We start from the raw sequence: 18,705 nt of genomic DNA, 5'->3' as shown, positions 1-18,705 counted from the left end.
GAGTATTGTTTCTTTCTTCCATAGAATAATTCCAGAGGTGAGAACGAGGGCTGTGGTAGTGGTTGCACTATCATCATAGACCTAAACTCCATCTCTACTCCACTATTCTACTCCACTATTCTCCACTTATTCTTACTTCCACCATCAAGGTTACCTCATTATGCAAGACTGGAGCTCCAATAATTATGTCCACATTACAGAAAAAAATAAGGAAGAAGAGGTAGAGAGAGAGGGAAAAAATGACGTGGTAGTTTTTGGTCTGTTCTTTAAGGAACGTTCTGGAAGATTCACCCAACATCATTACCTACATGTCCTGAATAATTGAAAAGGTAGCCTGGATATTTAATATTTTATTAATTCCCCTTGGAATAAAATTGGGGTTCTTTTTTTTAAAAATTTAATTTTATTTATTTATGATAGGCACACAGTGAGAGAGAGAGGAAGAGACACAGGCAGAGGGAGAAGCAGGCTCCATGCACCAGGAGCCTGACGTGGGATTCGATCCCGAGGCTCCAGGATCGCACCCTGGGCCAAAGGCAGGCGCCAAACCGCTGCGCCATCCAGGGATCCCTAAAATTGGGGTTCTATTAGTAAGGTAGAAGTGGAGAATGGAGATTATTTGGTAACTAGAATATCTTCCACAAATGTATGAATCAGAATATTAAGTTACTAATTTACACCAAGAATTATTACTGCATTATATTTAGGAGTAGGCCAAATTGGGATGGAAAGTCAGATCAAGCCATTAAATAGAACTTGGCTGCAGGTATGTGGAAAGAAGTTGCCAAGAACTGATCCCAATCTAAGCAGGTGGCCACAAAAGAACAAGGGAGAACAGAAGTCAAATAGAAGAGGACAAATGAGGAAAGGAATGTCAGTGCAACAGAATAGCAAGGAAGCAGACACAAGAAAGGCAAACCAGATCAAAACTCAAAAAGTGTGTAAAAGAAATACATTTGCAGAACTAAAAATAATTCTGCTATAATAAGGTGTCTCAATCTCAGTGTTATTGACATTTCAGACTGAATAATTCTTCATTGTAGGGAGTTATCTTGTATTGCAACATCCTTAGCCTCTACCCACTAGATGCCAGTCATGACAATCAAAAATGTTTCCGGATATTGCCCAATGTCCTCTGACCTGGGAACCCTGTTGAATACCATTGTACTGGAAGCTTTGCAGGTTTTGTAGTTCCAACTCTGAAAATGCTTTAAAGGCATCAAGTTACTGCTATTTCATAGATCTTCTCTGAGGAGATACAACTCTCAAAAGCACTGATTGTGGCATCAGGGAGTTGGAAGTGACCTAAGAGAAGTGTCACTAGGGAAGGAGTCATAAAGTGGTGTGGGTGCATGCTCTGGAATTCTAGGTAGCTGGTGGAAGCAAAGAACTAGATGGATGTACAGCCACATGGGTTTAGCTTTAAAACATGATGTTGTTTGTTTGTTTGTTTTCATAATTAAGGGAGAATCTATCGAGTAAGTGTATAGATATTTAAAATACAGATACTTACAGATTTTACAAGAATATAGATTTCTAAAGTACAGGTATCAACCATATTAGAAGGGATGCCTATGTAGGGATAGGGACTGGGATTGGGAATAATAGAAAACAAAATTAAATTAAGGATGAAGCCTTGTGTAGTACAGTGAGTTAGTATGCCATGAACGAAAGAGTATAACTAAATTAACTCTCAGCAGTTGCTGTCCAATAAGAAAAAAAAAAAAGGAAGAAAAAATGACACTATCTTAAATTCACATTTTCACTAGATGGTTGACATATTGTCATGGCAAAGGTCCTCCTGGCACCAGGCAAGCTCATTATTTGTAGATAAGTTATGCAGCATCATGCTGATACCTTCCTAATTATGATACAGCTCCCAGGCTCTCAGTCATGTGAATAATCAAGACTCATGACAGAATGTGAGCTAAACTTCTACAATACTAACTGAGCTCCATTTTGATCATTTTAATAATCAAGCTATTTTATCATCGTTCTTTATGTAGACTCTGCCTTCTCCTTCCCTGAACTGGACACAGAGCATTGGCATATCACTTTTTGCCCTGATGAGTAACATTTAGCATGGAACTTGTTATCGAACAATGGGAAGCATCTATGACTCAAACTGTTGACCAGCATTAGCCCCTCTAAAGTTAGTAGGTGGTCATGGAGATGATGTTTCAGCCATGGACGGCTCAGGTGGTGAAGCCATTTCTCTATTCTAGAATGATGCTGTCCTGACCCCTTCTTGAGCTGTTCATTACAATTGGCCAAAGTGATTGAGTCAGGAGGCATTGTTCAATGGCTTTATCATAAACTCAATATGCAAGAGAAGCCAATGAGGAAAATCTCCAAAAATGTTAGTGCTAACCTAGAGGTACAATTTTATAAGACTGACATAAACTCCCACAGCTGGCTCTCATGAACCTATGGCAGTTTAAACCTCTGAATGGTAGCTGGCTGTGGCAGACCTCAAGACGCACCACTCAAGTTTCTTTAGGAAAGGACTCACTGCTTATCTGCAAGGACTATGATTAGTAGATAGCCACCAGCTTATATCTCCTTAGGACTCCCTTTAAGAATTACCCCCAAGGTCTCACTATAGCCCAGAAAAACTTCAGTGATCAATAGAGCAAGGCAGCGGTTTAAGGGCCAAGCCATTCCTGCCCAGTGTGAGACTCCTCTAATAGACAACCTGAGCTGGAAAGTCCCCCACCATTGCATTAGCAGAGTTTTCTCAGTCCTACATAGTTATCTGACTCCTCCTACCTGCCCAACCCTATTTCCTCCCCTTTTATTTCTATAAGTATTATCCCCCCTCCCAAATGCTTTAAATCTTCTAACTCCATCTAAGATCTACTTCCTGTGACACTTGTGGTCCTGCTGAAAAATTATCACTGATGCATTTCATATTCCTAGAGAACTTAGTTGGACTCAAGGGGAGATGAAAGTCTTCAAAACCCTAAAATCATATTAAAATATGTGTGTGCATATGTGAATTTTTCGAAAGGGGTCTTAGCTTTTAAAAAGATTCTTAAAGACATCTGTCCCATGGGATGATGATTGCCAACCTTCCCAATATCCATTCTTCCCTTCATTTTTAGCTGAGACCAGAAATGTCAAAATAAAGACTGTATTATTCAGCTTCCCTTGCAGCAAGGCGTAAAGAGGTGGCCATGTTACCAAATAAGAAGAAGGGAGTATCTCCATCCTCCTTCTATCCAAATGATGGGCTGAAGCTTCACCAGACATCCCGGTATGTGAGGTCGAAGTCAAATGTTGAAGATAACAGGAAAATACATTAGAAGTCGACAGCCTTGGCAATCATAAAGGTGACATTCTAGTTACAGACTGCCCAGTTTTGCAGGAAGTAGAAATAAACTACCACTTAGTTTAAACCATAGAAGTTTGGGATTTTTCTGTCACTTCCAGCTAAATCTAATCCTAGCCAACCCAAGGTCCATGCCCTCCCCCCAAAATTAGAAACTATACAACAGTTCCTCAAATCGTCTAATTTGTAAACTTGAGGTCAGAACCATCTCTTATTCATACTGTACAACAGTGTACCCAGCATCTAGTTGAAATTCAGTATGTATTTTGATCTTGAAAAATGTATGGTAAACGTCTAAGCCCCACATATTGTTGGGAGCTACACGTTTCAGCTCAAGACTTTCCATTTAATTTATTTCTGAATTCAGTGAAAGCCTCTCAAGCTATAAATCCCAGGAGGTGGGCTTTTGTCATCAAACTGTTGAATATGTCCCAAGATATCTATTTTAACCTCAGAATCTGATCTGGTTCCAATATTATTTCAGGGTTGATTTAAACTGTATACAATTATCCCGCTTTTTAAAATGGAATTGCCTTTTTATAATGGAAAAGATGCTCCCTTTATTGAATTTCTGTGAAATAACTAAGCAGATGACAAGCAGTTTGTCCCAAGATAGGGCTTCGGCTGGGAAATTACCATACATTAGTGAAGGACCCCTTTCTCTACACTGGCCAAATCACAGCAGCCCAGGAACTCAAAAGAGCTAAAATAAGAATACTGAAAGTTGATGTTTTATGACAATCACAGCCAAGAACATTTCAAAGTTGTTTTTTTTTTTTTTTCAACTTTCAGTATTCACCCATAACTTACTTTCAATCTATTTCCCACTATCCCACTAACTACCAGTTTTGGGTTACATTTGAGGTATAAAATGCCCCCAGTTTTCTACTAGTAAATTCCATGTATCATTAAGATAAAACAAGCTCAGTTTGAACCAAGTGTCTCTGGCCAGTTTTGTATCTGACAGGGAAAATCTGAAATTTGAGTAAAGCAATCATTTCCCTCAAAGGCTTTGGAAATGAGTGCTTTTCCTTTTATGGCAAGTAGCTTCAGTCACTCCTCTGTTCTCTGGCAAGTCTAAACGACAACCTAACCACTTTTGTACTTTGTTCAAATCTTGGATAAGAAAAGTTATTCAAGGACACAGTGCTAATGCTTGAAGTTCCACCGCTTTCGCCAGAATGAATTACAACCTCTGCGAGATGCGGAAAGAAAGTTACAACCCCCAATGTTTTTACTTCCTTCCATGCCACCCTGGCCACCACAGAAGCCTCTAGAGGCTCAGCAGCTGTGTCAGCAAAGCCACACGAGGCCCCGTGTGCTGACTCTGCCCGGGGATTCGATCAGGGCTCCGGTCCCAGGCCCTTGGCTGGTGTGTCATGCTTGACTGCAGTGGATCCTGTGCTGACACAGACTCGAGAATGTGTCCTCTCTGCCAGTGGTGGCTTCTTGGAGCCTCACACTTGTGAGGCTTGTGACCAGGCTGCAGAAATTGCCAGAGGAAGTCTTGTACTCCAGTAACAGTTTTCTGAGAGAGAGAGAGAGAGAGAATCGCCCAGCACTCCAAACATGGTCCACACCCTTGGAGACACAGCGTGGAGCCAGGCTGACTGGGTTTGAACCTCAGGTCTGTCATTATTCACCATCTGATCCGCAATAAGTTACTTGCCCCTCCACGCCTCACTCTCCTTATCTGCAAATTGAGGATAATAGGGCCTAACTCTTAGGCCTCTTATGAAGACCAAAGGAATTAAACTTTGGAAAGCACTTGGAACAAGGCCTGGCACATGGTAAAAATGACCTAAGTGTTGGTTAAATACATTTTTAAAAATTTTTTTTTATTATTTATTTATGATAGTCATACAGAGAGAGAGAGAGGCAGAGACATAGGTAGAGGGAGAAGCAGGCTCCATGCACAGGGAGCCCGACATGGGATTCGATCCCGGGTCTCCAGGATCGCGCCCTGGGCCAAAGGCAGGCGCCAAACCGCTGCGCCACCCAGGGATCCCCTAAATACATTTTTTGTTTAAGAGTCATCCAGTAGAGGATGCATCCAAGGCCTCGTTTCTCACATGGAACAGGCTACTCAAGTGTGGCTTCTCACGAGATGTTAGTCTTGCTTCTATTCTCCAAGATACAATTCATGGTGCATAGTTAAGATTCAATTTAGCTCATTTCAGCTGATTTGTACGGCACCATCAGCGCCCAGGCACTGGGCACCCCTGAGCACGCCCCAGCAGGTGCCACAACGGCGCCCCTCGGGGATGCCATCGTCTACTAGGTGGAACAAGAAACTGTGTGATCTTAGGCAAGTCACGTAACCTTTCCCTCTGAGCTTGGCTGCCCAGGTGCCTGATTATAACCCATCTCAGGGGTATCTTCTGGCTTCTCAAAAATCAAATAATTCAAAATAAAAGGCTGACAGCAAAGAACTAAAGGAGAAGTGCAAAGTGCCGGGTGGGCCCAAGGGAGGGAGGATTCTGTGCTACTATTTCTCTAGGTTTAGTTGTAATACGACGCTCGCCGTCTCACCTTGAGTTGTTGCCCCCTCTCTACTAATTGAAATCATCGAAGGCAAGCAGGTTAAGGTCAGGGAGCGTATTCTTTAGCATCAATCAGTACAATTTAAATTATGAGATATTTTCTAATTTTAATGACTGAGCTTTAAATGTGGAGCTCAGAGAGAAGTCCCTCCTTGGCAGTATAGGGGAATGTTTTGCCCCTAGCCTAAGTCACGCAGGTCTCTACCTGAAGGGACCTAACTTGCCCTGAGTCTGGCTCCCATCAGCTTAAGCAAAAGCTCTGGCACACGGGAAACTCCCTGTTGGAGGGGTCCCCATGAGGGGTGTCACGTGTGCTCGCCCACCCGCCTACACACCACCGTCCAAGCTGCTCCCCCAGGCACTGCTGTTAACCTGCTCACTGTGTCTACTTAGAACTTTAGTGCCTTCTCCGTACGGCAATCGCTCCCTTAGCTGGGACAGGGGCCCCAAGGTGCCAGTGACTGCTGCATCAAGCACCCAAGCTGCCTTGTGTTGCTTCCCCATGAAGGGTCCTCCTCCCTGGAGGTCCCTCAGACTCCGCACAGTCCCATCTAGGCGCCCTCCTGGGTCTGCCAGGTGTCAAACTGCAAGGTCATATTGTGCGACAGGAGGAAGCTGGCTCTCCTATTCATGTTGAAAGCTACTGGAATGGTTCCCCAAAGCAATGTGTCTTGGGTCAAAAATGTTACAGGTTTTGGTAAAAACAGTTCTTTGGGGTGTTACACAATGCTCCTCATCCCAGTGACCCAAACATGCTATCAGTGGTTAGGTGACAGTCACCACTGTGCTGTAGCTGCGCTACCCCCTTCCAAGGCAAAGGCCCCTGCCGGCCTTCGCAGCCTTCTTGCCTTTGGATGAGATCTCCCCGGGGAGGTCCTTCCCTCTGCACAGACTCCTGTTGGGACATTCACCAGTTCCCCCACGTGCCTCGAGGTTTCTTAAACTTGGCAGTGAACACAAGTTACGTCCTTTCCCCAGCATCTCCTCAATTCTCAAGAAAATGGGCTTCAAATAATACTGCTCAAGCTTTGAAGGAAAAAGAAAAAAAAAACCACTTAATATAAACCAAGTCTTCAGGTAAACCTCTAGAGAGGTGGGTGGCCAAAATTAGGAGGAAAGAAAAATGTAAAGGAAGTGTGGCAGCTTGTGAGTTATTCCTCCAAAATCCATTCTTCCCTTCTTCCAAATTATGAAAGTTTAGCTGGGCATGAGGCCGCCCAGCCAAGACGGCTTTGCCCAGGGCCCACTTCTCCCAGAAGTCACTACGTGGCTGTGTTCTCACCCACAGGACATGAGTGAAAATCATATGTGCGTTACTTGTGCCATTTGCTTAAAATGAAATCTATGCTGCCCCCCCCCAACCCTTCCCATTGAGAGTAACCAAGTTTCAGTCACCCAGAAGGGGACAACACCCAAGGGAAAATGAAGCAAAGGTATGGAAAAGCCATATACTTGGAAGCTGCTAAGAGAATAAATCTTAAATGTTCTCACCACACACACACACACACATGTACACGTGCCACACACAAGTAATTATGAGAGGTGATGGAGCGATGAACTAACCTTAGTGTGGTAACCATTTCACAATACAGACGTGTATCAAGTCATCACATTGTACACACTAAACTTACCCAATATATCAATTTTATCTAAAAAGGAATAGGGGAAGGAAGACAACAGCAGAGTCCCTACTAGGAAGATCAACACTAGCATAAGAATGTCTCTTGAGGGAAGAAAACTTTTCTCTGGAAGTCGAATATATATGCTACTGGTTCTCAAACTTCAGTGTGTGAATGACCTGGGGAGTTTGTTAATTCAGAGCTCTAGCTCCTGAAAACCTCATTTCAGCCAATCTTTGGTAGAGGTCTTAGGACCAACATTTTTAAAACTCTGCTCTCAGCAGCCACAGCTGTGCCATCAAACACCCAAATATGTCTGCAATGCCTAGAAAACCCCACAGCAAAGCATAATCAAAGAACTGAAGAGATCTTGAGGACAGGAGAAACCTGTAAGAAGCCTCAGGAAATAATAGACTCATTTATTACCTTCCAGCCAACTTTACTTGTAGGATGCTCTTCTGAGCAGGTAAATATTGCTTGTATTTTCTCATACAAAATATTTTCTACATGGTATGTATTATTATTTCGAGCTTTCTATTATTTGCTTGTTTCCGAGTTCTTCTTATGATGAAGATTACAAAGAAATCTCATTGACTCATCAATCCAAATTATTTTTACCACCCTAATTATGGAAGCCTGAATCAATGAAGTTCCCTCCAAATCTTTCTACCTCAATTTCTGTATCATTCATGGAAGATAAAACTGCTTGGTGCTAAAAACCTTTTGATCTTAGTCCTTATTAGAATCAGAGATTTAGGGACTCCTGGGTGCCTCAGTGGTTGAGTGTCGTGTGAGCCCCGGATCTGGGATCCAGCCCCACATCGGGCTCCTGAAGGGAGCCTGCTTCTCCCTCTGCCTGTGTCTCTGCCTCTCTCTCTCTTGTATTTCTCATGAATAAATAAATAAAGTCTTAATAAAAATAAATCAAATTAAATTAAAAAAAAAAGAATCAAAGACTTGACAAATCATGAATTTCCTACCTGATCTCTCATTTTGATACAAGCTGTTTCTAACTTGTTAATCCGATAGGCTGCCAATTCAGTACTTGCCTCGGCTTCCGAAGGAAGAGTAGATTTAAGCCATGGCCCACCGGAGGCAGAGTGGTGCATGTCACCTAGACCGGAGGTCCTTGAAGTGTGGAACCCAGACCAGCAGCAGCAGCAGCTGCAGCATCACCCTGGAATGTGTTAGAAATGCTACTAAGCCCCAGGCCAGAACTACGGAGAACTGGGGGGAAAGGGTGCTTTTAGGGACTTCCATTGCTTACTGGAGTTTGAGAACCATCACCCTACACTTCTCTCTCCTGTGTTTTCTAAATAGTAAGTGCACATCATCACTGTATGCCCCTTACTATTTCTATCAGGTTCCTCTTTTCCTATTCCAGTCTAATCCCTTATCACATGTCATCCATGCTCTGGAAGATGCCCCTAGGTGGTCTCCCTGACTTTAATCTTGCGCCTTCTGTATCCACCCTCCACAGAGACTCCAGAGTCATTTTCCTAAATGCTAATTTGCCCGTGAATCTTCCTAACTAAAATCCTTCTGACACCTCCAGGATAAAATCCAAATGCCTTATCTTGTCAAAAAAAAAAACAAAACCCTTTTTAATCTGGACCCCCTTTAAGGCTTTATGCCTTGAAAAACAATGCTCCTTCAACCTCTTTAATGTTTCTTGCCTTGACATATGCTGTTCCCTCTGCCTAGAATGAAATAGCTAAGCCAGAAACTTTAATTTATAAAGTTGTACACATCTATTCCCCAAAGCAGAATTTCCTCTCCTTAGTGTTCCCTATTCTAACCGCTGCTGTCATCTCATGTACACCCTGTAGCAAAACCAAAATCCTATTTATTTGTATAAGTCAAGTCTCACTTCCTCTGGGCAGCCTCTCGTGATCACTCCCGGAAGATTCAGCTGCTCCATCCTTTGTGCTCTGAGGTACTCTATAAAGGTCTCTTCTGAGCCTCTTGTGGACTTCTTGCATCAATCACTATGATGTTCTTTCTACTGAGGACAGGGACTGTGTTTTGTTCCACTTGGAGTCTCAATAACGCCAGAACCTAGCATCGTACACAAGGACCAAAGAAACCAAATGAGGCTGTTAATTGGTAAAACCAATGAATGAATGGAGTAAATGAATAGCAAATGAGAGGAAAGGAAATATCCTGGGCTTTGAAGTCATTTACAACCTGGACTTCTATTTCCTGCTACGTTATTTTCCAGGTTGCAAACCAGTAGCCAGCAATCCTATACTCTCCAAGGCCGTGTCTTATTTTATCAGTACCGTGTTTAAATTTTTTTTAAATGCCTTTAGGTGGAACATGTGCCCTTTTTCCAGCATCTAGTCCCCTCCATCCATTTTTGTCTTGTTTCTACCAGACCCACACATTCATGTCACCAGCTTGCCTCATGAAGGCATGTGAGTCAGCACCGGCCTCATGCATTTTCTGGACCTTTGGTCCTTTGCTCCTGTTTCTGGGCCATAGCTCTTGCACTCCAACTCAGCTGCTGCCCAAGTCCTCCCTTCTGCCACCAACTGGCATGCTTACAGACACAAGTACACATTCCAGAATTCTCAGCATCTCTTTCTGGCACTCCTGGTGAGCCTGTCTGAGTTTGAGACCTGCTATTTCTCTGGGTTGGTGCCTTCTCGTGGTCCCAGCTCAGGCTTCTCCCATCCCCCAATACATGTGGGGTGAACTTTAAGGCACGCACACCGGCTCTAACACATTCAAATTGTGTGCCCTGGGAATTCTCTATTTCTAAGCTTCAGTTTCCTCGTCTGTGAGTGAAAAATCATATCCTCCCTGTAGATTTGTTGGAAGAATTAAGAAATTCTTATAATTAAGAAATTATAAAACATGTTGTATAGTACTGCAAACTAGTAGAGCCTTATATAATTCTATCTGCTTAAAGTTGGCTAAGGCAACACAGCTCCAATAATATAACTAAAGAGCATCTACTGTGTGTTGCTCTGTTCGAATATATATTTCAATGAATTCTTCCAAAACAACCACAAATGTGAGCTGGTACTATTATTCCCATTTTATACAACAGGAAATTGAAGCTCAGAGAAGTTAAGATATTTGCCCATCAAAAGAAATGTTGTACACCAATAAGGAATGCTACAAGTAATGAAAGTATTTTTTTTCTAACCATCTTACAAGGAATTAGAAACTAATAACCTCAGGGTTGGGTCAATGAATTCAACCAAGTAGGGGCACCAGGTCAGGGTCATAGGCATCTTCTAGTTCCCCCTTCTTGGTCAGAAGATAGCTATGACCATTTTATCCACTTACAGATCCAGTTCACAAAGAAGCAGGGGTGGTGGCAAACAGGAAAGGACTTTCTTCTCATGTAGTTCTCTCTTGTTTTAGGAAAATACTTTCTAGAAATGCCCTAGGACCTTCCCCTTAGAGCTGAACGGCCATAAGTGGACCACACAGCCTAGTTGGAAGGCAGGCTAGGGAAGATAGAGTCTTACCTCTCAGCCTTTCTGTGGAACATTGGGGGAAGTGGAGAAGTCTGGGAATGGGTTTGGAAGGGCTGAACCAATCTGGTACTGAACCAGATTCCAGTACAATCCTGTTTGACTTCAAAGGTCTCATCTCGGGACGCCTGGATGGCTCAGTGGTTAAGCATCTGCCTTCTGCTCAGGTCAGGATCCCAGAGTCCTGGGATGGAGTCCCACATCGGGCTCCCTAAAGGGATTCTGCTTCTCCCTCTGCCTATGTCTCTGCCTCCCTCTCTGTGTCTCTGATGAATAAATAAATAAAATCTTCAAAGGTTTCATCCCTTTCACTATACTCTGTTGTTATACAAATGTAAATTATTTTACAGAAATTTAATATATTGGTAAAAAATCCAGACTAAGGTTTTGTTTTTGTTTTACCATTCTGAACTCTTTCAAAGAAAGCCTGATTACTCTCTCTAGTGACCTATGATAAAAATGGCATGTTATAAATATACCATTGTACCTTTATGGAATAGGATATAACCCTCTTGAAATCTGTTTTCCCTTTGATATCAAAAATATAAGTGATGGTATAAAGCAAGAATCATCAAATTGGCAATAGACTTCAGATATATTTAAATTGGAGAAGGATGGATTACACGTTTTTCAAAGATCCATTTTATATTTTCTATCATAAATTCATGTAACCTAGGTAACATGTTTCCACTACATCTTTCAACCAAATATGTCTTCAACATTTTCAAATTTCAAGCCAGATTCTTTCTCCAAAGGATTTTTGTGTGTATTTGAGGACCCGAGTTGCATTTCAAATTATTTTAGCAATCTACTAATATTCATCAAGATGTGAATATATAGGAACTAGGATATTTCAATTCAATTCCTTAAAGATACATATTTACTTAACTCAATTGCAGTGCTGAAATGCAATTCAGATCCAAGTCTTATTTGAAAGTTAAAATCGCCATTCAGTTTTGCAAGAAATAATTGTATTTGCTTTATTAAAAGCAAAGAAAGGGAAATGTCTGCTTATTTAAAACTTAACAAGAGGTTAGTTAATTTAGGACATAAGAGAACAATCCCTTCTCTCAGTCTAAAAAAATCATCATAGTTAACTAGACTAGTTGCCAATGATGGAGTAGTTTCTCTGGTTTAATATTTCACATTTTGATTCATGGAATAACCTTCTCTGTGTTATTGGTAGAGTAGGAAGGGATGGATTATAAATACTGTGCTCAGATTTGTCATCTAAAAGCAAGACATTTATAAAAGAACACGAAAGCAATATCATCTGCAGGGGTGCTAAAAACACTCCCATTAAAAGAAATTTTTAAAAGACTTCATGTATCTAATGAAAACAAGGTTTATATTGAAGATGATTACAAAATACTTGATGAATGCTAACTATGGTTATTGATCTGACTACTGATGAGCAGCACTAAGTTTAATCCTGCAATCATTAGAAATGCATTCAGCTCTTTGCGACAAAAAACTAAGAGTGGCTTTGCTATATAAGAGTGTACTGTTTGAGGATGAGGGTGCTGGAAAGAAAAAAAAAATGCAGTTTTACACAATAAGAACATGAGAAAAGGCAAGATGGCACCTACGTGATCTTATTAGGGGCCCAGGTCCACAAAGCTTAGTGTACAGGCCTTCATCCTCATGATCAGAAAGTAGCAGCTTTCCTGCCCGGTAATGATTCTCGTTCCAGGTGAGATGAAGAGGAAAGGAAGGTGCGAGGTCTGGCCGGCAGTCCTAGAGACACCATTCTGAAATTTTATGACACAATTTTAAAACCATCGATTCTAGTCCCCTCATTTTTCAGTGAAAAAAAAAAAAACCCTAAAATACTGTGATATCAAAGGGCTTGCCCTAGGTGGCCTAGATGTTATATCTAAGACAAGAATAGGTCCTTTTAGTTCTTGGGCTGATGTCATCTCTCCTGCACCCACCACTCCTTTGGAATGCTAGTAATGATGTCGTTGAGGACCTCTCCATATCCTAAAGGGGACAAGTTAGGAAAGGTTGGGTCTCACTGATGCATTAGAACCTCTACAGTATGGATACCAGGCAAATGGGGCATTCTTCTCTCTCATCCTTCTCTAGAATTCCATGTTTTTCTATTGTCTACAGAGTCAACTCTTGGCTTCTTGGAACCAAAAGGCTGGAGCATAAAGAAACCTCAGTGAAGATAGCAGTGGTCACAGTTACAATGATCCTCACAGTTAAGAGGATCATGATGGTAAAGATGGTTGGACCTGTGGAGGAAAGAGAATCCAATTTATTTCAAAAGGTAGATGTACCTGGTATCCATTTTCTTCAGCTTTGGCTACCACATTGAAGCACAGGGACGAATGCAAAGGTCTTACAGGACATCCTTTTACAACACAAAGAGAGAAGAGAGCTCATAGTTACCATTACAAGTACACAGGCGGCCTAACACCTCAACCACTACCAAGCAGGTTCGGTAGTTCTGTTTTGACTGAGAAGAGGACGGAATCCCGGTTATCAAAAGAACTGGGTCATGTAGTTCGATGGGATGACTGAGAGTGGAGCCACGTTGTTACTCAGAGCTCCATTTGGGGAAGCTGAGACACATCCTGCTCTGTGTAACAGCAGATGGCCTCAGCATGCCTTCATGCTTGGTCAGATGTTATTAATCTGTGACCAGAGAAGCAGGTGGCAACCCAACACCGCGTGATTGCCTTCAGAAGGCACCCGAGCTACAGAAAACTATGCACCGTCTCAACATGTTAAAATCTTCACAGTGCTTATTTTTAATAATTGCACTTTTTAAGCAAATGGAAATGAGGAACTGACATTTTATCTCCGTTTTCTCGGCATCTATGAAAGACTCCGTTGCATATTTAAGTGAGTAATCACTCACTTAAATACTCACTGGACAAAAGTAATTCTAAAATAGAACATTAACTCCACATTTAAAGAAAAATTCATTAAATCTGAGTAGTTCATTACCATGAAATGCATTTGATCCTATTTTATAGCATGAATAGGAGTTTCCCCAGTATAAAGCATTCAGCCAAATGTTTTACAGATTAAGGTGTATTAGGAATGTAAATTATTCTAAACCAAAGACTATTTCCTTTGTGGTTCACTTCTCTGCAGCCCTAGGATATCACCCTCGGATGGGAGAGAGCAACACCTCCAGGAGTCTTCCTGGAGGAAGGGTCCTAATAGGCCTCATCAGTCCGCATGGATATATTTCCGTAAAGCAGTTGAAATACCAGCATCACAAATTAAAACCTTAAATTTATTACCTACAGTTATTAAAATGCCATGGTCAGATGCTGTTCAGCATCCCCCAAATAGCTTTCCTTTCATATTATTATTTGTATTAGTGAAAGCCATTTAAAAAGAAAATCCCATTTCAATTTATCTTTGTGTTTAGATTGTTGTTCCAGCCTAGGAAAAAAAAGAAAAAAACTAATCCCTTTACAAATGAAAATTGCCTTCTTGTGTTCTCAACTAATTTAATCTAAATTGTTAACTCTGCAGAAGGTGCATTCGGAAGAGAGAAATCTCATCCCAAGGGCTAGAGAGGTAACAGGTTTATCTTACTTATGCATCTGGTGCCCTAATTCATGAGGACTCTGAAACTCTGGACTTACCACACAGCTCACAGCCAGCAGCAGCCCCCTTCTCTTCAATAAATTCTGCAGTGGCAATGCAATAAGATAATAAGCTCAACCCAGTGGAGTGTCCAAGATAAATATGGAGCTACGACATAAACCTTCAGCAATTGCAAAGGAGCAGCTGTTCAATATCACGGAAAACTGCCTGGGGTTGAAGTTTGGGAGGTAGGAGGAAGGCGACCGGGAAAGACAACAACTTCACTTTGCCCAACTTGCAAAGGGCAAATGCAACATTCCAAAGCAAACAGCTCTGAACCATAAGTATGAAGTCTGGTTTTCCTATGTGCACGATGGCCAAAATATGTTTATTTGTAGGTCTTAGACTCACCTCTGCAAAAACAAACATATGGCTGGTCAAGTTCTATATTTGGAGCAAAATGCTGAATGCTCTCTTAGATAAATGCACCCGAGGTCTGTTTCTCCATCTTGTATCAACAGAGAGCCCCCTGAGTTGATGGCCTAGGTCGCTTCTTTTCCACCCCCCACGTAGAGCAGCATTATAACTGGGATTCAGAAACCAGACCCTGACAGGAGTTTTAAAGAGCATAAACAAGTCTTCTATCTACAAGGAATTCGTTCCTTGCCACTCTTCCTCTTTAAAGCTTAGCCCCTGACACAAACCATTAGAAAACCCCATTTTACTAGATTGTGGTAAATGATTCCATCGTAATTTGCTTTCTAATTCCAGTTGATTTGAAGGAGGAGACATGGAAGTCATGGCTAAGATTTTCCCCAAGCCGAGCCCTTGAGAGAAGCGTCCCAGGCAAGTCTGTTCCTGCCTGAATATTTGTTTCACAGAACTTGAGAAACTTCTGTCAAAGTAAAGCTGTTCGACAGGTTCATGTTGGAGAGCTCTGGTAAACTCCACTCTTAGCTGCAATTACAGCACCTACTAAAAATAATTTACAGAGACTTGCAAAGCCCGAGTGTGAAGGTGAGTATTTGGAATATTTCTGCCTCCTGTAAGCAAGATAAAACAGCTTATCATTGTGGTTGATGAAGTCCACAAAACTACTGAGTACTCACCCAACTCTGAAGCAGCTTGGATATTAAGTAAGAAGACATTTGATGTGTCAAAGCCCCCAGGTGGGTTCCACCCGCCTCTTTATTTAAGGAAGTCCACATCCATGAATGAATTCAGTATAGGCAGGAATACAGGACATTGTCTGGAGTCATGTCTTCGCTCTGGCTTATAATGAAGGTGCCTTCATCAGAAAACAAGGAGCGTGAACACAGATGGGTCCAGTGCTTCCAGGAGAAAGATCATGTTCACCTGTTCACATCAGCTTGGGGAGATTATAAATACAATGCAATGTGGCTGCTGACAAAACTAGGACTGTTGAAGCATCTGCCACTTGCTAGCATGGCAATCTTGGACTCGGAAAGCTCTCTTTTACAGTTTCCTCATCTGTGAAATGTGGATGATAACTTCTGAGATTATTGTCAGGAGTAAATAATAGACAAAACGCTCAGCATTGTGTTGATTCAGAGGATGCTTTACAAACCTTACTTTTCCATTCCAATCAGATAACCCTCCCTCTCTGTGGGAGGCTACAAAAGGAACCCTCCAAATGGTATCCATATCCTAATGCCTGAAACCTGTAAATGCAAATTCTTTGCAAAATGGGTCTTTGGAAAGGTTAAGGATTTTGAGAGGAGGAGATTTTCCTAGATTACCTGTGTGGGTCTTAAATCCAATCCCAACCATCTTTATAAGACAGAGGCAGAAGGAGAACACGCATGGAGAAGAGGAGACAGCAATAACCACACAAGCAGAGGTGGGAGCGATGCGGCCATAAACCATGGAGAGCCAGCACCACCAGCAGCAGGAAGAGGCAAGGAGCTATTCTTCCCTAGAGCCTCTGGAGGGAGCACAGTTCTGTGGACACCTGAATTTGGGGCTGTGAAACTGATTTCAGATTTTGGCCTCCAGAACCGTGAGAGAATCAATTTCTTTTGTCTTAAATCATGATATTTGTGATTTGTTATAGAAGCTACAGGAGACTAATACTTCCCTAGCCTCATCAGTGTCACACACTGTGCTACCAGACACTGGCCAGCCTCTTTTTAAGGCCTTTTGCAATCCACAGATACAGCCATCTTGTCTATTATATGAAATGTTGTGCACTTTTGTTGGAACATCCAAATAAAAAGTATTCATTTTCCCTTTAGTTGCATACTTTTCACCTCAAAATAAAGAGGAAATCCTAGGAGGTTTAGGATACACTACACCATTGATTGTGTTGCTTAGAAGGCATTTTTGCAGCCTGCACAATCTAATTCCAGCTGAAAGCCCACCATTTGTTTGCTCCCAAACCCTCCATTGTGAGGGCAGTTCCAGCAGGTACCCCAGAGCATCTGGCTGGCTGTGGCAGGACCACCTTGTCCTGCACAGAAGAACGTCTATTTTTCTCTTAAATTCCATATTTCCATGGTCGTCAACAAAGTTCATCGAAATGATTGTAAGAAATATAGCAGATGGTTGTTAGTGGTACATGGACACAGAATTAAACAGCATCATTTCAATTCTCTTTCAATCCTATTTACATAAGGAGAAAAATCTAATAGCATGTATATTGATTATGACCTCCTAATTATGGCAAAGGTTTCTTTTTTAACCATTTTTGATAATCATACAAATATCTGTTTTTAAACAAATGTATTTAAGTAAAACATGGTGAATCAGTTTAAACAAAAGTATTAAAGAAATGACACTACAGGTATCAGAGTAAAGCTAGTCCCCCCATGCTTAACATTTGGGGCACACTACCCTAAAAAGATAGGAACTTCTGTGTGAAGTCCATGAACGACTACATCCAACTCCAAACTTTCCCAGACCATATACCAACTCACAACAAAACCTTACCCCCGCCTTAAGCCCCAAACTGCTCTCAGACAGTTTCAGTAGATTTTGCCTAAGAATCCCAAAGTATACTTGAAGGGCCCTGTTTACCTGGAAAGCACCCTGGGCATTCATTTGATCCTGCTGAGTCAGGCTCTGGCATATCTGAACTGCATTGTCCACCCACTCCCTCGACTGTCTCTATGATTGTCAGGAGAGTCATATATATATGACATATATATACATTTCTTAATATAGAATAATTATAATATAGAATAATATACTAATATATATATATTTCTTAAATTAAGCATTTGTCCTATATGATCTTACTATCTCCTATCTTTCCAGAAATAGAAAAGTAATTGGCTTCTACATTTACCATCAGAATAAATTATGTGGCTGAAGAGACTTGTGTTCAAATGGTCATTTAAAAAAATACAGTACAGCAATCTTAAATAATTCAGGAGTCATGTAATTATAGTAATTTTTACGTAGAAAACAAAACAGAAACCACTTAGATAATTCTTTGGTTGAGTTATACTTCCACTTTTTACTCTGATTAGTGGAAAAACAATAATAAAAACATACCTAGAATTTCTTTTTTCCCCCTACGGATGGTAACAAAACTATACTCCAGAACCTTCAATGCACAGAAAAAGAAAATTACTTCCAGTCTTTTGGGTACTTACATTAACCACATGTGCAGGGAAAATGCTGCTCCCTTAACTTATCTATTAAGAGTTAGCTTCCCTCCTGAGTCCTACCCACAAAGTGGCAGAGAAAATAACCAGTCCAATAATTAGTCCAATAGAGTCATCCCAGGCCAAACCTATCATTGAAACATCAATTTAGGCCACATAGTCTTGCTCTGATAAAGGCTATTCTTTACCTTTACTCCTTCCTTCCTCGAGTTGGCAGTAGGTATGTGACGGAGAGTGACATGCTATTAGAGCAGCAGGTGAAGAGGGTGGCATATTTGTGTTTTTTGTGTAACTCTCCTTATGCTGAGCCTCCTAACAACTCTTATTTATTAGTAAAGATTAGCCCATCACTTATCTACCTCTTCATCTAACTAGGGTTCCACAGGCTTCTTAAGTTGACTCTTGATGATGGTCTGGGCAACCTGAGGTCTAGCCCAGGCAGTTTGCAATGTAGGCCTTGGTTAGAGGATCACTTCATTCTTAGCAATGATCATCCTCCAGATTCTAGTCCCAGATTGTGTTTCCAGATCACTGCTTCCTGTC

The sequence above is a fragment of the Vulpes lagopus genome, chromosome 19 (assembly GCF_018345385.1).
Source record: "Vulpes lagopus strain Blue_001 chromosome 19, ASM1834538v1, whole genome shotgun sequence".
Taxonomy (NCBI): domain Eukaryota; kingdom Metazoa; phylum Chordata; class Mammalia; order Carnivora; family Canidae; genus Vulpes; species Vulpes lagopus.
This window is presented reverse-complemented; position numbering follows the sequence as displayed.